Below are 22592 nucleotides of genomic sequence, written 5' to 3' on the forward strand. Positions count from 1 at the left end.
ATGTACAATTTGAAAATGGCTTATTGAGGCATCACTGAAATTCAAGGAGTAGGAAGTTATCAGAAGCAGGTTTTCACTTAATTTACTGAGATGGCATTGTGAATGAACTTGTCCCATTTCTGCATCAGATTCACATACTTCATTTTGACCCATGAGGGCCAGTCCTCATTATGGCTGAATATATGCAATTTGAAGAAGATTTGTTGGATCAACAGTGAAACACAAATGGCAAGGAAGTTCAGGAGCAAATTCTCATTTGATTTACAGCAAAGGGATTGGCAATTGACCCAGGTTCCAGCACAACATTCACATTCTTAATTTCAGCCCATTTAGGCCACTCATTGTGGCCAAATATGTGCAATTTCAAAACATCTTGCAGAAGCAAAAGTGTAATGCTAGTTAATGCAGAGAGGTTCTAGAGGCAGCTTCAAAGCTCACTCACAATGAGAAATTCAGAATTCTCTTCCCTTGTAGCACTTGGTTCACACTCTTCATTTGGGCCCAGTAATGTCGTGGTCATTATGGGTAAATATTTGAAATATGAAAACAGATTGTAGGAACAGCAGTGAAATTTAAGTGGCAGGTTCTTATTTAAGTCTCAAAGAAGGCATTCACTGTTCCAAGTTTCAGCACAAGACCCTGTGCAGCATCAAGGAACATTCTTAAAGTCACATTCTTGAATTCAACCTATAAGGGACAGTGCTCATTGTGGCCAAATATATGAAAATTCTAAGCAGCTTGTGGGAAGAGTGGTGAAACCAATAAGCAGTGAGGCTCCAGAGTCAGGTTCACACTTAATTCCCACTGGTAACATTAATTAATGGGCAGGTTTTTATTTAATACAGAGAGCAGGGAATTAATGTCACCTTCATTCCAGCAACAGGTTCACATTCTTCATTTTGGCCCACTAGGTCTAGCACTTATTATGGTACAATATTTGCAATTTTTTTTGCAGTGCTAAGGATTGAACCCAGGCCATGTGCAATGCAAGGCAAACACTCTACCAACTGAGCTATATCCCCACCCCAATATTTGCAATTTAAAGCAATTTTTAGGAGCAGCTTTGAAACACTAGTGAATAGGAGGTTCCATAGGGTGGTTTAGACTTAATTAACCTAGAAGGTATTGAGAATTGTCCCCTGTTGCAGCACCAGGTTCACATTCTTTGTTATTCCAGTGCCCATTATTTCTGAATATGTATAATTTGAAAAAGGATTTTAAGATCAGGAGTATAATGCAGTGGCCAGGAATGTTCCAGAAGCAAATTCTCTCATTATCCATGGAGAAATCATTGAGAATTGTGCCTCAATGAAGAAGCAGGTTCATAAATTTTTTCAGACTGTTTTGGCTATTGCTCATTTTTGGTGAATTGGACAACTCAAAATGGCTTGCAGAACAGTTGTGAAACACAAGTTTCCAGGTGGTTCCATATCCAGGTTTTTAGTTAATTCATGCAGAGGGCATTGAAAAATTCTCCCTGTTGAAGCACGAGGTTTAGATTCTTCATTTAAGCCCATTAGAATTGTGCTCACTACAGGCAAATATGTGAAATTTGAATGCAATTTATAAGACTAGCAGTGAAATGTAAGTTCCAGAAAGAAAGGTTGCAGAGGTAGGTTTTTATTTAATTTAGAGAGCAGGTATTTGGAGTTGTCCCCTTTTGAAGAACCAGGTTTAAACCATTTTATCCATTCAGGCTTAGTACTTATTATAGATGAACACATGAAATTTGAAAATCACTTGGAAGAGCAGCCAGTGAAATGTAAATGACACAAAGATTTAAACAGTAGGTTATTGCTTGAATCACACTCCTTTTGAATCAACAAACTCATCTTTTTTTAAATTTCAGCTCATTCAGATCAGTGCTAATTATTTTGCAAATGGAAACTTATTATAAGAGCAAAAGTGAAATGCAAGTGCCAGAAATGTCCTAAAGGAAAGGGAAAGATTTTACCTATTTCACAGAGTGGGCATTCAAATTTTTGCTCCATTGAAGACACAGTGAAACAGTTTCACATTCTTCACTTTAACCCTTAGGGTCATTGCTCATTAGCTCTAAATACATGCAATTTAAAAAGGGATTGTAAGAGCAACCATGAAATCTAAGTGCCAGAGATGTCCCCCCCAAATCCTGGTTCTTACTTAATTTACAGAGCAGGTATTGGACATTGTCTCCCATTAATGCACTAATATAACATTCTTCATTTCATCCCATCAGGCCCTGTGCTATTTAGAGAATAAATGAAATTTGAAAACTGCTTGTACGAGCAGTATAGAAACAAAAAATCAAGGCATGCTCCTAAATCATGTTCTTGACTTATCTCTTAGGGCATGGAGAACTGTTTGCCTCTGAAGTACCTATTTCACATTCTTCATTTTTGTATACCAATAATGAATCCACTGAAAAAGAATCTGTAAAATAATTCTATTCACAAGTCTCAAAAATAACAAAATTCCTAGGAGCAATCTAACCAAGGAGGAAAAAGACCTCTACAATGAAAATTATAGAACACTGAAGAAAGAAATTGAAGAAGACACTAGAAGATGGAACATCCTTCCATGTTCATGGATAGGCAGAATTTATATCATTAAAATGGTAATATTACCAAAAGAAATTTATAGATATTTTGTAACCTTCATCAAAATACCAAGGAAATTCCTCAAAGAACTAGAAAAATCAGTCCTGAAATTAATATTGGAGAACAAAGATACAAGAATAACCAAAGTAATTCTGAGCATAAAAAAGCAACCACAATACCCAATTTTGAATTTCCATATAGAGATATGACAACACAAATAGCATGGTACTGACATAAAAAAGACATGTGGAACAATGGTAAATTATTCTATAATTTAAAAAAAAATATATTTCCAATAATTCAGGAGGCTAAGTAAAAAGGGATTGGATTTCTAGACCAGCCTCATTAACGTAGCAAGACTGTGTCTTAAAAAATAAAACAAAGATATTTCTTGCTTTCATTCAAGATTTTTACTTCTTGCTTTATTTTTTAAGTCTTAAAAGGGTCATAGCTATATTTCCTAGGCTTACCTTGAGTCCTCCTGCCTCAGCTTCCAATGTCTCTTGGATTATAGGCTACCCCTCTCAGAAACATCTAAGTTTTTAGAAAGACATTCTTATAATTTTACTACTTTTTTGTATTTCTTCTGAAACCAACTGTAGTTAACTTCTAAACTACACAAAATATTATATATCAACAGCAGCTTATAATCCTTTTTCATTTTGTTTGGTTTTGTTTATTTGTTTTACAATACTGGGGAAGGAATCTAGGGCATCGTACAACCTATTCAAAGGCGCTACTGATATATTTGTTTTGAAATGAGTCATTTAAGTTAAAGGGTCACAAGAAACTAATATTTTTTTTATATTTTTGTGTTGTTGATGGACCTTTATTTTATTTACTTATTTTTATATGGTGCTGAGAATCAAACTCAGTGACTCACACTTGCTAGGCAAGCGCTCTACCACTGAGCAACAACCCCAGCCCCAAGAAATAAGAATTATTTTTTAAAAATATTTACTTTTTAGTTATAAATGGGCACAACATCTTTATTTTATTATTTTATTTTAATGTGGTGCTGAGGATCAAACCCAGTGACTCATGCATGCTAGGCAAGTGCTCTACCACTGAGCCATGGCTCCTGCCCAGAAATAAGAATTCTTATAAAACCTTTTGATCAAGGAAAGTAAGTAAATTTCAAAGAAAATTAATCAATCTAGCTTTGTTTCCCTGATGAACTGTAATATCCACTCCAACAATGAAACCCTGGATCCTAAAAAATGTCAACCATTTTATTTTTCTTATTCTACTACATGTATAGTGGAATCAAAATTATTATTTCTATTGAAAATTAGAGTCCACTGGTTTCCCAACTTCCTTATATAAAATCAGCTCTCCCATCCCATACATATGATTAATGTTTACATTTGTTTTGAGTTTTTTGCTTGCATTTTTGTATTTTTCACCCCAAAACACCTCAACATCCAGCAAAATGTTTATAACATTTACATTCATTAAGGTTTACCATTTGTTCTATAAAGAGCTATTCGTTTTGGAAAATATTTATTGTCTTGTACTTACCATGCAGTGTAACTGGAAAGGTTTTCTAACCTAAAAGTCTCCTTTGCATCATTGTTATACTTAGATGTGAGGTACCACAAAAAGCTCAAGTGTGAGACAATGCAAGAATGTTGAGAAGTGAGATGATTAGATTATGAGAGCTCTAACTGAATGGTGGATTAATTCACTTGAATGGATTATCTGGTGTGATTATAAGTAAGTAGGTGAATTATAAGCAAGTAGGTGTAATTATAAGCAAGTAGGGAGAGGTTGGAGAAAGTAAGTTCCTGATGGCATGCCCTTGGGGTTTATTTTTTGTCCCTAGCTTCTTGCTCTCTCCATGTGTGTATTCACATTCTCTCTCTCTCTCTCTCTCTCTCTCTCTCTCTCTCTCTCTCTCTCTTTCTCTGTATATGTGTGTGTGTGTGTGTGTGTCATTAATTGAGCAGCTTTCCTCTACCATGTCCTTCTGCCATGATGTTCTGTCTTACCTTAGGCCCAGAGCTAGAAGTCAGCTGATGATGGGCTAAATCTTTGAAACCATGAGCTAAAATGCATTTTTCTTTATCTAAGTTGTTCTTCTCAGGTGTTTTGATCACAGCAACAAAAATATAATTGAAACAGAAATTGGTGCCAAGAAGTGGGGTTTCTGTGACTAACATAACCATGAGGTTCACAAGGCTTTGGAAATGGTTTTGAGGAAGAATTTGAAAAGATTTGGAGATGCAGGCTGGAAAAGACTTAGAATGGTGTAAGCAAAGCTGAATGGGTGATTCTGGTATGAGCTCAGAAGACCAGAATGCCAATAGGACTGTGAACAATAAAGACTAAACTCATGAGATTTCAGAAATGAAGAAGGACTTTTTGGAAAAGAAGTTATATACATTTATCTGGTGTCCTAAGACTTTCCATCAAGCTGAATTTAAAGATGATGGATTAACTAATCTGATGAGGGAAATTTCAAGGCAGAATGGTATTCAGGCAGTGAAATGGATGTTACTGACAGCTTTTAGCCAAATTTACTGTGATAATCAGGCGAAGAAAGTAGAGTGCAAAGGTTTTAAAAGACTGCAGTTTGGTGCATGTAAAACTGCGGTAAGAATGGTGTGACTGCTGACATTGTAACCACTAAAGAGAAGCTAAGTACTTTAAACCGAGACAATAAGAAACATGGCTTGAGGGCATTTTAGGAATTGGCAAGGTCATACCCATCACAAGTTCAAGGATATAAGAATAAGAAATCCTTTGAGAAGAGACCAGGGATACCCTGCTAGCCCAGGGGTACTAAGAAGTTGTTTGACCATGTTCAGCTGACCAAGTACTCAGAGACCACTGAGACCACTGTAGCCATGGTCCCAAGAGGTCTGTTGACTACTCAAATGAGTGGCAGAATTAGGAATTTTCATAGGGTGCTGGTTCTGCAGGAATGAGGATGCTGGAGTTAGGGGTTCATTTCCACTGAAATTTCAAAGAAAGAAAGGGGCAAAGCAGACCAGGATCAGAATTCCTACAGGCATCCCCTGAGAGTGTAATGCATTAAGATGTAAGAAGGAAGATAAAGCTGCAGTGAAGACCACCAAAATTAAGAAATCCCAGTAATGTGGACTGTCAGGAAACTTGCAAAAATCAAGCAGAAAAAAGTCAAGATTGAAGTCATGTGGGCTCAACTAGCAAGGTCATAGGAGCAGAGATATGTAATACCTTTGGACAGAACATCATAACCTCATGTGCCCCAGATGCTAGATGTGGAGATACAGGACCTGTTCCTTCAGCTGGATTTTTTTTCTTGCTTTGGTTCTCTCCCTTCTTTCTATGCCTTTATTTCTCCTTTTTGAAAAGGCAGTGTTTACTATGTACCATTATATACTGGATCTATGTAATTTGCTTTTGATCTTTACAGGGGCTCACAGAAAAGAGTTTGCCTTGAGATGCAAATGAGATTTTGGACTTGGACTTTTGAACAAATGCTGCAACTGTTAAAACCAGGGGAACACATGGAAATGGACTAAATATATTTTACATTATGAGATGGGCATGAGCTTTTTGGAGTCAGAGGGAAAATGTTATGGTTTGGAAATGAGGTGTCACACAAAAGCTCATATGTAAGACAATGCAAGAATGTTGAGAGGTGAAATGATTAGATTATAGATTATAGGTATAATCTGGAAAAGGGCCTCAGGAGAAGCCCCTGCTGTGAGCCCAACCTGTGGTACAGCAGAAGATGAAACATGAGCAGCCCCAGGCCCCTGGATATCAGGCACTGGAACAATCTAATGTTACAGAGTGTACTAAATATGGCCCATGCACCCAGGCCGAATTAGTGAACTTAGGTAAGCCCTTTCATCAACAACCTGGGGAACCCCTGGCAGCATGTGTTTTGCCCCTGTGGGATTTAGAGTTGGACAGGGTTGTTTGTACTCCTGAGGAGATGGAGGATCAGGTATCATCACAAGCCACCCCTCCCTGAGATAGATTGGATTTAAGCAGCTGCATGTACTGAACTGTGTGTGTCACAGTGATCCACTTCACCTTGTAGATATAGCTCTGAGGCTTATTTTTAAAAGGGACTTGTTTTCCTTTTTCTCTTTTCCCTCCCCCCAACCGGGGGACAAGGAACAAGCTTACCTTGTGTAATCTGGGCTCCACAGGAAGCAGAAGTAAGCCAGAGGTTCTAGGAAGTGACTATCTCCCAAGTTAACAAGTGAATCTGAACACACATCAGGGTACCCTGGGACCCCCAGTCAGGGCACACCTGAAATGTAGCCTTTGAACAGCTTCTTTAAAATCCCCCTGTTCTTCCTGATGGACAGACTCACAGACTCAGGAACAGGAGTCCCCTGTGTTTCTCCTTCACTAGCAAAGCGATAAAACTTCTTTCTCCTTTTTCTCAAAACTATGTCCTCATTATTGAATTGGCATGGGGGACAAAGACCAAGCTTTCAGTTACATGTGGACCAAGGCTGGTGAACTGCCAGAAACCAAGAGTAAAAGGTAATCTTATGCTGATTTAGTGAAAATTCTATGGGAACTTGGTATGCATCAGGCAATATTAATCTGAATACACAGGGGCCAGATGATGAAACATTTCCTAGTGACATGAGAGACTTGGTTTTGCAGCATGCTCCACCTACCACCTTTGGGTCTTTGATGGATATTTTAGCCACATATATTGGTCACTCCATTAATAAGTGAAAAAATTAAAATATGACCATCTTACAACCCCCAGTTAAGCTTTAATTACCAGCAGTTGCTAACTCTCCATAAAAAGTGAGAAAGTCAATAAGAAAACATGTACCATGGATGAAAGAACATGTTACATTCCCACTATGGCCTGTCAAAGGGTGCAATCCTTAGTGTTTAATTAATGAAGTTACCACCAGAGTACATCTTGGATATACATGTGTTCCAAGAACTGTGGCTGCAGATCACAGCCTCTGTGTGTGAGCTGTAAAGGCAATTTTGAGAAGATGTTCAAAACACCCACCCAGAGGTCTTGCCACAACCCTGAAGGACTGTGATGGTAAACCAGTACTGCCTCCTAGGGGGACATGCAGAAATTGGAGCTATTTATACTGGAACCTGGAGAGGGTGGGCATAATACAACATGCGCGCACACACACACACACACACACACAGCCACTGAAACTCTCCAGAGTGGCCAGTGACGCCTGATGGCACTTGGAGAATGACTCGATTATCTAAAACTAAACAAAGTATGTGTGCAGCAGTTCCCTCAGTGGATGATCTTATGAACCAACTGACCTTGCAGCTGGGCACATATCATTATGTGCTGGACCTGGCTAATGCTTTCTTTTCTATAGCACTGGACACAGAGAGACAGAATCAGTTTTGTCTTCACATAGGAAGGCCAGTAATGGATATTTTAAGTGTTACCACAAAGTTATTTGCATAGCCCAACCATGTGCCACATGGTTTGGTGGCCCAGTGTACTCAGCCACCTACTGTACATGTTTCATTTTATTATTTTTGCCTTCTGACTCTCTCACAGATTTAAAGCTTGCTTAGAGGCCCATTTGGACACATGTAGCTTGGTAAAAAACACCACCAAGGTGCAGGGACCTGGCTTGTCAGTCAGTTTTTGAATATTGTTTGGTTGGTTAAGACAAAAGTTGTGCCAGAATGTTATTGATACAATTCAGGCATGTCCATGACCAACAATGGTAGTGCAATTGCAGATCTATGTGGGCTTGTTGGGCTATTGGAGGGCTTTTACTCATCCATTTGGCCTAATTGTATTGCCCCCTTTATGTCCTAGTGAAGAAAGAGGCACAGTAAGAACTGGATCAAAACAGTTGAACAGGCCTTCCAGCCACTAGGAGGACCATTCAACAAGCTCAGGCCCTGGAGGTAGAAGACCCAGCTTCCCCCTTCAAGCTGTATATTCATGCATGAGCAGCTGCAGAGACAAATAGGCTTCTCATCACAGTTGGGAAAGGGTGCCAGGGCTTGCTATTCCTTGATCTAGAAGCAGCTCACAGCTGTGTATGTAGCTCTAGTGGCCTCGGAGGCCATCACAGATGCTGCTGAAGTTTTGGTATATACCAGCTATCCTTGGCAGGATGGGTGTAGAATTGGGAATTCACCCAAGTAGAGCCCTAGCAAAGTGGGGGAGCATATTTGGAACAAAGGAGTGCCTTGACTACTAACCCCTTGTCCCATGAGCTCCACAGATTCTAGGGCTGGTTCAATATTCAGCTGAGGAAACAGCAGACAATGTTGATAATCATGAGCTAATAGAGCCATCACCCTTTAAGGAAGGAGCAGCCCCAGTGGGCAATAGTGCTTGGTACACTGAGAATCCAGTAGAGAGCCCTTGGCCTATTGGACTGCTCTTGCTAAACAGCCCTCTACTGGCACCCTGTTATATGTTGTCGGAATGGCACAGAACAGTCAATGGGATGAGTTATATGTGCCATATGGACAGTGACACTGCATGAACTGGGACTCCTGATTATCTGTACAGATAGCTGGGCTGTTTTTAAGGGGTCAGCTTTGTGGATTATTATGTGGAAAGTGAACAATTGGTTGGTAGGGCATTAGCCTTTATAGGGTCAAGCTATGTGGCAGATCCTTTGGACCATAGGCCATTAAAAGGAGACAACTGTTGTACATATTACTGGCCATGCTCCCCTGACTAGTCCAGAGAATAATGAAGCAGATGCTTTGGCTAGGGTAAGGGGCTTAGGGCAGACACCTTCCACTGACTTGGTGGCTTTGTTGCACCATCACCTACAGCATGCAGATGTGAAAACTATGTGGAATGTAGTCAAACAATGGGGTCTGCCTCTAACATGGACTGCCCTGGCATGTATGTTTTGTGCTCAGGAACATTCACACCCTGATGCCTTGGAGCCACAGATGGACAGGTAATGCATGGATGCAACTCTTTAACATGATGGTAGGTTGACTACATTGGTCCTTTCCTGAGATGAAAAGAGGTCATGTTTGCCTTGCTGGCAGTAGATATAGCTACAGGCTTGTTGTTTGCCGGCTCAGTGGCTTCAGGCATGATAGAGAAATATAATGGCCTCTGTGAGCAAGGATATAGGACTACAATCAACCTACCTTTTATGAAGGACTCAGCACAGCCTCCAGTAGAGAGCTCTTGGCCTTTTGGACTGCTCTTGCTATACAGCCCTCTACTGACACCCTGTGATATGTTGTGGGAATGGCACAAGCAGCCAATGGGATGAGTGGGCAATTGTGAGAGCTCTGAGTGAGCATCCCAGGTGATGGGGACCAGCTCCTGTGAGGGTTTGGTGCATAGCAAAGCAGCATCAATACAGGTCGAGGTGATAACAAGGATGTCATATTTAAGTTGGGGTTTGGGAAGCAAGGAAATGTTCCTTTGCCTGTTCCCACTGAATTGAATAGAGGGCAAACTGGATTGAACATAGCCCTGGACAATACAGGCCCTCCACCTTCATTGGGTGTGTGATCATATTCCACTTCATTAGAGTGTGATCTCCTTGTGAAACCATGGAAAACTAGTGAATATCCCTCCACCCCTGGCACCACCCTGGGTACGTGTGACTTGGCCAGATCCCACAGATGGGTTATGTTTGTTATTTCCTTTGGCCAACCATGTTCCCTAGTGTTGGTGAACACTGAGTCTGCCAAAGTTAAGGACCAAGCTATAGGAGTGGTATCACTGTGCAGGGAGGCAACACAGGTGGCCACTGTGCTTTCCCCAGACTCAAAGCTGGCATGCATTTTCCTGGATGGATGTGATTAACCTATACTAGTGCCTGTGACTGCTTGTACTTTCATTTGTATATATGTCTTCTCCAACACCAATGTGAACTGAGCATACTCCTATGCCAAAGTACCAAAAATATCTGCCTGCTGGGTATGCATGGAAATTTCTGTGAGTTCTGCTACTGGACAACCCTGGTGAATCCAGTCTATGTCCCTGGAGAATTGGATGTGGCTTGAGAGATTATTGGCACTTCAGTATGGGATGAGGCAGGCAGTGGTCTTTAGTAATCCTAGTGATGGGATTTGTTTTCTGGTTGTATGTTGTTACATCTTATATTGTTGTTGTATTTTATGGATGCAGGGCTCTGCCCATCTCACTAAGGGATTACTACAGTAGACTTCAGATGTGTAGATTGCATGGCAAGGAATCCTAAAGGAGTGGATTGCAGGGCAGGCCCAAAATATATAATTAGGTTCCCTCACCAAGACTTCCAGCAGGCTATGTTTTTATAGTGTGTAGTTAACATAATGAACACTCTGACTCAACATATGTAGTCAAGGTCATAAACATTGGTTGTGGCCATGTGCCCACTGATGTAACCCATTGGTAGTATGCTTTCTTTGTCTGGTCTGCATATTAAAAAGGCCTATGGAAATGGCTCAGGGTATCTAAACAGAACTGGCTAGGGGGTGAATCTAGAACTGGGGGGTTGGCTAGAGGCTACTTCTGCCTCTGAATAAATCATATCTATGATTTTGTGTCTTGCATCTTCCTCCACCTTCCAGGACACACACACACACACTCACTCACTCTCATCTCCTTTCTCTTTCTCAGTCACAGCCATGCACAAAATCACTCACTCTCTCACTGAGTGTATTTTTGATATTTTTACCACCAAAATGGAAGCACATTACCCCCAAAAAACTGGTACAAGTAAAAGTAAAGAATTTGTGAAATCATCACTATTTAAAAATTTACCATTCAATATAGAGGAGTAGTTTAATATCTAAAAATGAATGAAGTGTAGGGAATGTTTTATATAGACAATATAGAGTAATGTAATTGAATTGAAAAAATAAAAGCTTTCCTAATAAATTAGATATTTAGAAAGAGATCAGTTATTTTCTAAAAATAAGAAAAGAAAGAAATGACAAAATACTAATTATCTTACTTGATTTTTATCCAACTTGTCAAACCTGCTCAGTTGCATGAGTAAGAGGACTTAATACCAGTTCTAGGAAGAAAAGCAGATGTTTTCCAGATTTCAAGTGTGGCTGTATTAGTCCACTTTGCATTGCTCTGACCAAAATACCCAACAAGAACAATTTATAGGATGGAAAGTTTATTTTTGCTCATAGATACAGAGGTTTTAGTCCATGGTCAGATGACTCCATCGCTCTGGGACCAAGGTGAAGTGGAATATCATGGTGGAAGGGCATGGTAGAGGAGTCCTGCTCCATTCATAGCAGCCAGGAGGCCAAGAGAGAGGAAAGGGAGAAAGGGCCACAGTGAAAATGAATCCTTCCAGAGCATGTCCCCAGTGACCCGCCTCCTCCAGCCACACCCCACCTGCCTATAGTTACTACCCACTCAGTCCATTCATACTAGATGGACTGTTTATGTTAGCTCTCACAGTCCAATCGTTTCACCTCTGAACACTACTTTCTGTATTAACACAAGAGCTCTGTAGGGGGACACATCATGTCCAATCAATAACAGTGTCATACATATGAAGGTTGGGAAAATATAATTCAAAACACAGAGTTTATCAAGGCAATTAACAATATTCTCCTCATGTGAGGATCATAGCAAGTTGATATTTCTGACAGATGATATGCATAAAACAGAAACCAATGTGAGCTGGAAAGAAACAAGTGTCTGGTTGTTGTGTCATTGTGCGATCATAATGACTGGGACACTTTCCATACAGTGAATACAGTGGCTCTTTTGGCCAGCTATCAAGGAAAAAGTTATTGCATTTTTGCAGAATCTGCAGTAAGTTACATGTAAGTTTTATTGCATTCTTAGTCATCTGCTCATTGGGAGTATTATCTGGAATTATTTCTTCTCAAAATTAAGTGCTATGGTAGTTTTCAATGTCCCAAATAAATCCTCTTCTAAAAGGACCTATTTTTTCTAGAGCTTCCTCCAACATATTTACCTGCACATATTGTAAACCCTAAGAAATAAATACACATGAAAAAAATTAAAGACACATTTGGAGTCAGGGTGTTATAACTGAAATAACATTGAAGAAGGCTTTTCTTCAGTAACACTATAATTAATGGTTTCTGACTTCAGAGATTTTCTGATACTCTTTGTTTTTAGTCCTTCTAATTATAAAATGAAGAATTTGGAAACCTTCCATTTCTAAAACAGGATTATTGCCTTATTCATATATTAATATTGATCAAATTCAGTGTGTATACAAGGCACTCTCCTCAGTAATTTCAACAGTGAACTTCTCTCCCATTTAAACTGCAGAAAAATATGTTCAGATAAGTACTGGTATCATTGCCACATTATGCATGGTAAATCAATTTTAATAAGCTTTAAAATGTGTTTATCGACACACACATAAATAATGAAAAGAATATTCTCACATGTCTGCATTTGTTTTCAGTTGTCAATTCTTCTCTATGCAAGAAGACAGATGGAGTATTCAATGTTAATTTTTAAATCTAATTTTTACTGAGGAGTGTATTTAATGAACTTTTATTTTCTTTGCTTTAAAAATGACTAAATTTAGTCCACAGTCACATTAAAGCATTGTGTGAAGACAATTTATTCTTGCAATTCTTGACAATGACTGGACCAGATAGCATGCCTCAAAAGTAAACAAGGGCTTTAACTGTGCCAGTGTGGTCTCCAGTACTAGTCTGGAAAACTTCAGGGAAAACCAAGTGAGGAATTTTTAGGCTCCCAATACGCGCGCGTGCGCACAAACACGTGGTAAGTATTTCAGGAGGTGGAAATGCTGATTACCCTGATTTGATTTTTATACATTGTGTAAGTACATCAAATTATCATACTGCACCATATAAATATGAACTATAATGTGTCATTTTTTCAACATTTTAGAAATATTGAAATAAAGTGAACACTTCAAAGAAAATTTAGAATTTTACATAGATCAGCCCCTTGGTGGCAAATACATAGGTCTTTTATATACATACATGTTCATGTATAGCCCATGGAAACTCCCCTTACCACACTTTTTTTCCCTACAATCTCATGAAACCCCAGTATTCACACTCACTTGGTAGGATTCATATGGTTATTGTTTCATTTTTCTTGAGAGTTCTACTATTCATGGAGTATTGGAGAAAGTAAACAAATTTCATCTTATCTGAACTCCTCCTCTTTTTATGAAGTCATAATAATTTTCTATTTGCTATACATCATCCTATAGGAACACAGTGGACCAAGGGACAAACCAATTCTCATGGGAACAGGATTGCAGTTCTTTGTGGAAATTTATTAACCTGGAATAATCAGTAGTATGCACCCTACTAATCCCTCACATTCCACACACTTGCACCTGATGGAAAAACTTATTTTATCTCTTAGAAAATAACTCCATGAAGAAAGAGCAAGACTCAAGCACCCCTTCATAATTTCTCAATCTATGTGGTTTTCAAAAGCATAGTTTAATAGAAATATATTTAAGTCTAAACTCACATGTTGATATTTAAAAAAAATAATATGGCTGTAGCAGGATAAAATCTAGTGGAGATAATACAAAAAAAATACAAAACATGAAGAACTGTAAATGTATCAGAAACAGTGTCCAATACACAAAGAGATATTTCCTGGCCTTCCGGGAAATGTACGCCAAGTATCAGCCAATTCTGAGGCTAGCATGAAGGACTGTTGAGGTTCTATCAGTAGACCAGGATCCCTTCCCAGTAGAATAAGTAGCTTCCAGCGCCTGGCCACAAGGGTTCTGGTCAATCCAGTGTCCACCACCTGGAAGAAGGAGTGGCGCTGATGACTGAATCCCTACTCCACAGAAATGCCCCAGTCCATGATCAGGAGAGGACTCCCTACCACGCCTGAGGAGGAAGGGCACAAAGGGGCGACCAGCACCACCAAAGAGTGAAGACTTGAGCCCACACCCAGCCCCAGCCTTTGGCATTTCTGGGCTGAAGGGTCTCTGAACCACCCCGCAGGTGTAACTTTTTTTTTTTTTTTTGCGAGAGCTACACCCCAATGTGATCCTAGCCTGTAGGCAAGAACCCTGAATGGGAGGAGGTGGCAGGTGTGGAGAAGCGGCAAGTCTCCAGAGCCCAGATGACCTCCTCTGACAGCTGCTCTACCCTTTAGTTGCCTGCTGGGTGAGGTAGCTCTGCAGTCTGCAGAGGTGACGCTAGGGAGTGTGTGCCAGAGACCAGGCTGCTGCTCCTACAGTAAGGATAACAGAGGCCCCTCTCTGGGGACAGGGATGACTAGCTGGGGCGAGGACGGGCATTGAGCCTGTTGCTGAGGACCCCCAACGCACGGGACAGTGAGAAGACCTGACCCAAAGCCTTCCAGGAGACACAACTCTGCCGGGCTACCCCATGGGCATGGAGCAAGACAGCAAAGAGAGCTCACAAACCCGTGGCACAACAGCAGGTGCGCGAGAGGCAGTGAGACTGTGTACCTGGGAGTGGAATCTTGGACCCACACTTCCCTCGACTGTAGACAGGAAGATCAAGTCATGAGAGTGGAGGCCCTCTCAGGCCCTCCCCTGGGGCTGCCAAGGCAGAAATAACCACTGGGGAGAGGTGGGAACCTGCCCAATGAGCCAGGCAGAGTGGCGATTCTGCAAGAAGACCATCCCTCGCAGATAAACAGTGCAGCCAGAGACAGGAACTTAGGGCCCCGATCCCGAGATGCAAGGCACACTGAAGCTGGAACCCCAGTCCGAAGCGGGAGGTTAAGATTAGGCAGCAAGTGAGGCGGTGGAAGGCAGAGGAAAGGAGGCGGGGAGGGAACGGTGGTCACAGGTGAGGACCTAGGCAGAGAAGCCTCAGACACAGTTGGCTGCCATGCTGATCACCATGTCTGAAGATTGCGCCCTTCAGGCTCAAGGCTTGTCTTGGAGGTCTATGGGATACCAGTAGGGACTCTGCGATTAGGAAGGGTCTCAGGAAATGCTGCCCCGCCCTCTTGAACTTTCTGCACATCTTGTGAGCCAGTCTCACCCCCACCCCACCAGCGCCATATACACACACACACACACACACCTGGTTCAGCCTCTACAGCAAGAGGCCCCTGCGCAGTAGGAATCTGGGCTGGGAGGTGCAGACAGCAGCGAGGAGAGGACATGAGGTGCAGGTGCAGGAAGACCACAGAAAAGGTAGGGCGGGAACACGGTGAGACCTTGGACAGAGCCAAGAAAACAGTCAAGGTTCCCATCATCACACATGAGTGCGGTCCCTGAACGCCTCAATACCCCATCTCTCAGCAGTCCCACCGCCCCAATCAACCCACTGGACCCCTCCAACATCCAACACTTTAAGTGCCACTGCTACCAGCCCAGTTCACCCAGAACCCATACCAGGGCTAGGACCCAGCGCACAAGATGGCCCAGTCCTTGACGGCAAAAGCCTGACCTACCATCTGCTCCCCAGGAGAGTCCCGCCTCATGGTGTGCTGTCTGACTCTTCCAGGCGGCCCCCAAAATGCCAGGGCCTCCTTGCACCATGAAAGACACCACACACACACACACACACACACACACAGAGAGAGAGAGAGAGAGAGAGATTCAATCTCCCACCAAAGATGCCACACGTGCTCCACAGATACCTGCAAGGTCCTCTTTATCCCTAAGCACTTTCTAGGACTCTGGCCACTCCCACATTCCATCCCTTGCATCTCCCCGACAACAAGACTAATACCTCAAAATGGCCTGCAGGTGGCGTCCTAAAACCATTCCTGAACTCAGTAGGATGGTCTCAGATCACCAACTCCCAGGTCTGGAGGAGACATGGAGAACATCCCGAGATGCCCAAATGCCCATAGCAGCCTGCGCACACCTTCCACACCAGCACGAGTGATTCTCCATCTAAGAGAACCACCTAGAATATTCGGTGTGTTGGGGGGCCCTTAAGCAGACTTGGCCTATAAAATAGAAACCGAATAGAAAATGTGCAAGAATCACCTGATTCTTCCCTATTCAGTGGAAAAGGGGACATACAGGAAGAAAATGCTGTTTCAGAGTCCTATGTGAAAAGTGGAACCATTGATTTTCTAGGGAAATTTTAATCATGAAAAAGTGCAGGGACACGGAGACTAAGAATTGAGAGTTGAATGGGGTTTAACATGGCATTATCAACCAAGTCTTCAAGTTATAAAAACCACTAGGTGATTATCTACATGAGCATAGCTCAGTTGTACTTACTTTAAAGGTATCTCTAATCTCTTGGTAACTATATCTTTAGACTTTTATTAAGGCAAACAACAGGATGGATATTCATTCATTAAATATCCAGGCCATTTCTCCATAGGATAATATATTAATATATCACTAACAGAATCAAGTGTATTTAAAGGCTTCTTAAATTTGATAAAAAGAAAATATAATTGGATTTGTTCACAAATATGTCCTTTTACTCAATGAGAAAACACATATTTCTTAAAAATCATTAAATTGTGTTAATTTTCAGAATTATAATTGTTGAAGTATCAAAACTAATGATTATTCCAGCTACTTAGTAGTGAGAGGTAGGAGGATCACAAGTTTAAGACCAGCCTGGGAAACATAGTGAGACCTTGTCTTAAAATAAAAGAAAAAGGACTGGGGATGTAGTTCTGTGGCAGAGCACTTGCTGAACATGTGCAAGGCTATGGGTTCAATAAAAGTACTGCAAAATACATGTGCCTCTCTCCAAATCTGATTCCTACCAGATCTGAAATTATTTATGCATTTTCTTAATTTTATGGTAATAAAGTTGTTTACATAAGTTCAACAAGAACTGTTCTCTTTACAATGGTGGTATTGTGTCCAGCACTTTGTATGGAATGGTACAGCTTCAGATATGACCAAACTGAGTTAAAGAACAGAGGTCTGTCTTTGTGAAGCCAGAGATAGATCATGGAGAAACTGGTTTTGGGTGGTATCAATTATTCAGAGCAAAAGCCACTGTCCAGAAAACCAGGTATGAGAAATTTCCCTCACCTGGAAGGTGAATTTAAGCACAGCAAAAGGCAGAGCCAGAGTTAACATTCCTAAAGGCCAAGAACCACTATCCCATCCAGAAGTCTCCAACTGGCTGCAACCAGAGATTGGAGGATGAATCTGGAAGAAGAACTATAGATAAGAAGGGAGGGTGAGTAAGGAGGGACAGCCCTGGGCCACCTGTACCTGATTGCACACTCGCCTGTCCTCTTCTCTTCCAAGAAGCATTCCCAGAATTGCTCCCCACAATATGGGTAACCTATTGTGTTTCCTCTAGTCTGTCTTCCCTTCTCTTGTGAAGTTCAGAGGAGGTGCTGGTTGACCCTGAGTCTCGGCCTGCAAGGTCAAGCCTCCACATACCTAGACACACTGGAACACCCTTGTTCTCACCCTGACTTCACCCAGGACTCATCTTGACTTGTGAGAATCCAAGACCTGGGCAGGAAACTCTAGTTAGGCATAATCTAGTTAGTAAGTCCTATGGAGCTGGAGGAGACCAGCACCTCTCATTTACAGAACACTGCAGCTGCCTGTCCCTCAGCTGCTAGTAACCACTCCCCTGGGTAGATCGGGTAAACTACAGAAAGAGTACCCAAGAGGCAGTGAGGAGGAGACGGAACTGCCAGGATCCCACAACAGAAGGCAAGAAGGCACAAGGCAGGGAATAAAACCATTTGCCTACCTTTAATTTTTGGAAAGTATGTCTACTGGATTAAGAATCTCATGACTCCCTGGTGCAATGGTGCATGGCTGTGATCTCAGCTACTCAGGAGACTGAGGCAGGAGGATCACAAGTTTAAAACAAGCATGAGTAACATAGAGAAACACTGCCTCAAAGTGAAAAGTTTTAAAAGGGTTAGGGACATAGTGTGATATACAGTATCCATGGGTTCAATTCCCAACATAAAAAAGAAAAAGAAAATCATGACCACCAACTTGAGTTGACACATTTGGCCCCCATGTGGCTGCACCCTGAGGAAGAGGAGTTAAGAATAGGCATTAGACAAATGTGCAGAAGAAACTATTTGCCTAATAGGGGCAGGGGTGTGTTGGTGGTCTGGATTTAATCTGCAGAACTAAAAAACAAAACAAATAAATAAAACAGAGCACACATGCACACACTTGAGTGTGCCCTCCCCCCATACACACACATGCACACTACCATAAAAGTTGATTGATCACCCAGGGGTTACACAAAGAGAACATTGGATCAGCAGGCAGGCATCCCCCTCTAGGCCTCTAGGAATAATAGCAATGCAGAGCACTCATGCAGGATGATGGGTCCTTGATGAGGGAGGGAAGAATAAATGGAGGAAATGATGTGATGCTCTGACTAAACAAACTCTGAGACTTTCCTTATCATGCACTTGCTAGTGCCTCCCACCCCACCCCCACATATATCTCCTAGTAACATCCCTAAGATTTAAAACTTCCCCCAACTTGGGTATCATCAATCCTTTCATTCCATCACAGATGTATTTTTCTTTGTCTAAAACATAAAAGCCTGGACAGGTGATATAGATCAGTGGTAATTTTGTAGGAACAGATGAGATCAGACCCCAAAGGAGTACCAGGAGGCAGATTTATTTGGCTGCAACCAGGTTCAGAGGGAAAAGCTTTCACTATAATCAATCAATCTCCCTGAACCCTGGGTTCATGAAGTTTTAGAGCTTCATACCCAGTGTGTAGGGGGAGGGGTTCAGAAGTTTACAATCTGCAGAAGTTCACAAGAAGGCAGCTTTTTCTTTCACTGTTCTGGACAAGTTGCTTGAGAAGAGGAGAGCTTCTTTCCCCCCTGCCAGCTGTTTCCATGAAACCCAATTGGTAACATCTTCTCTTATCTTTGAAATGTAAATAAATATCCCTATGTAGCTTCCCTGAAGGCCAGAGATCTTATGAAAGAATCCATATTCCTAATCACACTCTGCATTTGTAAACATACTTCCCACTTGGAAACCTTTACAAACTACTAGATCATTTCAAACTAGAGAACACCAAATAGTCCTTAAATGTTGTGAAAAGCTAGTAAAGAGGCTTTCAGCATCCAGAGTTCTGATATTTTTCAGGCCCATGGCCAAATTTCATTGTTATAAGATAGAGCAACAGGAAATAGAAAGTTTAACTACATTGAAATCTTTTGCAGAGATCCTTTCTGCTGATAGCCCTGGTATCAATTATGGTGAAAATTTCTGGAGAAGCTTAACTAAGATTTTCTGTGGAGGAGGGTATGCCACTACAGTAGAGTGCTTGTGTCACATGCTCTGGGCCCTGGGTTCCATTTCCAATACAAAAATCATCATTGTCGTCAAAATACAACTGAATGTGCAAGTGAGACCACAGATATCATCCAGGGCTAAAATGTAGGTATTTTTGTTTTGTTTGTTTTATTGGTATGTTATAATTATACATAATTGCAGAATTCATTATTAGAGTGGATTGAACAACAAGACCCAAGTATGTGCTGTTTGCAAGAAACTCATATTATAGGACAAGAAATCCAAAAGCTGAAAGTAAAAGGGCGGAAAAACAAATATTTCATGCAAATGGAGTTCAAAAAATAAGGGGGAGTCGCTATACTCCTATCCACCAAAGTATATTTAAGGCAAAAATCCATCAGAAGATATGTTGAAGGTCACTACATACTGGTGAAGGAATGATCTAATAAGAAGATATGGCAATGGTAAATACATATGCCCCAAACATTGGTTCTCCTAATTGAATAAAATAAGTGTCTTTCAACATTAAGTCCCATAAAGAAATCAATATAACTATACTGAATGATTTCACCATACTTTTCTCTCCAATAGACAGGTCATCTAGATATACAATCAGAAAAGATTCCTCTTACCTAAATACTATAGTAAATCAAATGGATTTAACAGACTTCCACCAAATATTTCAGCTACTAACAATTGAATCATTTTCTTCTCAGAAGCTCATGGAACCTTCTCCAAGATAGATCATATCTTAGGTCACAAAGCAAGTCTTAGCAAATACCAAAAAATAAATCCCAATATCCTGCCTTACATCTTATGAGAACATAATGGAATGCCACTAGAAATCAATAGAAAAAAATATGTTTAATGTATATGTTAATGCATTACAGTTTACATAATAGATTTATTTGACATAATTATGCATGCATGAAATGTAATTTTGCTCCATTTCCACTACTTTTTCTATTCCTCTCATCCTCCCTCCCCTTGCCCCCCATCAACTGCTCTACTGGTCTTGCCTCTATTTATTTGTTGCTTAATTGGTACTTTATAGATAAATATAAAGGTGAAATTCACTTGGAATATTCAAATGTGTACATAGCATAATTTCATTCCAAAGTTCCTCCCTTTTCCCATCCCTGCTTCCTCTTCCTTTATTTCCTGCTTCTACTCCATTGATCTCTCTTCTGTTTTCATGGATTTCTGCTTTTTCCCCTTACTTTGCTCTAGCTTCTGCACATGAAAGAAAACATTCTACCCTTGACTTCCTGAGTCTGGCTTATTTCACTTAGCATGATGTTCTCCACTTCCATCCATTTACCAGCAAATGACATAATTTTATTCTTCTTTATGGTTGAGTAAAACTTCATTGTGCATATATGCCATATTTTCTTTATCCATTCATCTGTTGGTGGGCACCTAGGCTGATTCTATTACTTGGCTATTATGAATTGGGCTGCTATATACATTGATATGATTGTATCACTATAGTACAATGATTTTAGTTCTTTTGGATAAATAACAGAGGACAAGATAACAGGATCATATGGTGATTCCATTCGTAGTCTTTTGAGGAATCTCCATACTTTTTTTCAAAAGTTGTTGTATCTATTTGCAGTTCTACCAATAATGTATGAGTGTACCCTCCACGCCCCATATCCTCACCAGCATTTATTACTATATTTTAGATGATTGCCATTCTAACTAGATTGAGATAAAATTTCAATGTAGTTTTGATTTGTATTTCCCTATGTAATGTGTGTTGAATATTTTTTTTCATATATTTGTTGGCCATTTGTATTTCTTCTTTTGAAAAATATCTTAACTAAAGTTCTTTTGTTCATTTATTGGTTGGGATATTTGGTTTTGTAGGGTTATGTTTTCTGGAGTAATTTATATTTTCTGAATATTAATTCTCTGTCATAGAGTGTCTGGCAAAGATATTTTCCCATTCCACTGACTCTCTGTCTAATTGCTTTTTTTGCTATTTGGAACTTTAGTAATTTGAAGCCATCCCATTTATTGATTCTTTGTTTTATTTCTTAAATCAAATAAAAACAGTGAAACAACATATAACAATCTGTGGGGCATTAAGAAGGTAGTTGAGTGCCAGAAAGAAAGAAGAGAAAAGAAAGGGGAAAAAAGGTTCACATACACAAATTAAATGAGAAAGCAAGATGAAAGAGTCCTCTATTTTCTCCATTCTTTCAAGTCATTCAAGAACATTCTTTGATTTGCCTAGAAATATTTTGTGAGGAAATAAAATATTTTCTTTGGAAATAAAATATTGTTCTCCTATAGAATTTAAATTCAAATTACCTAACTGGAATTAAATACCTATCTATCACGCCCTTCAATTCTCAAGTGATAATTTTTCTCATAATATATAATATTACACATTATATATTATAATATATATTACATATTATATATCATATATATATATAAAAAATTATATACTGTTATGTATATGCAAATATATTATACATATATTGTGGAATTACTAAAAATAGCCAGAAACCCACTCTAGTTCTCTCCTACCAAGTTAGGATAGAAGAAAATAGATAAAAAGGAAAGAGAAGGGAATATTATTTTAATTTTACTTCCACATGTCTTCCAAGCCTGTCACTCTCCAAGCCAGTCTCTCTTCCAGTCCTGCCACTACCAAATTTCTGGTAAATCTGTAAAAAAATAAGTATATGCCGCGACCCCTCGCCGGCAAGGGAAAACACGACACAGGATTCTTCTTTCAGCAGTTTATTCAGGCCTTGATTCATGTATCATCTTCTTGTGACCCCCCGCCGAGCGCCCAAGCACAGCCTAATAAAGCCTCCCGCATACCAATCTTAAGCTGCCACGTGGACCTTTCTCATAGGGTGGGAAGGGATTGCGTGCCAATTCTCCATATTAGG

This window comes from Marmota marmota, unplaced genomic scaffold (genome assembly GCF_001458135.2).
Source record: "Marmota marmota marmota unplaced genomic scaffold, marMar, whole genome shotgun sequence".
In the NCBI taxonomy this organism is placed as follows: domain Eukaryota; kingdom Metazoa; phylum Chordata; class Mammalia; order Rodentia; family Sciuridae; genus Marmota; species Marmota marmota.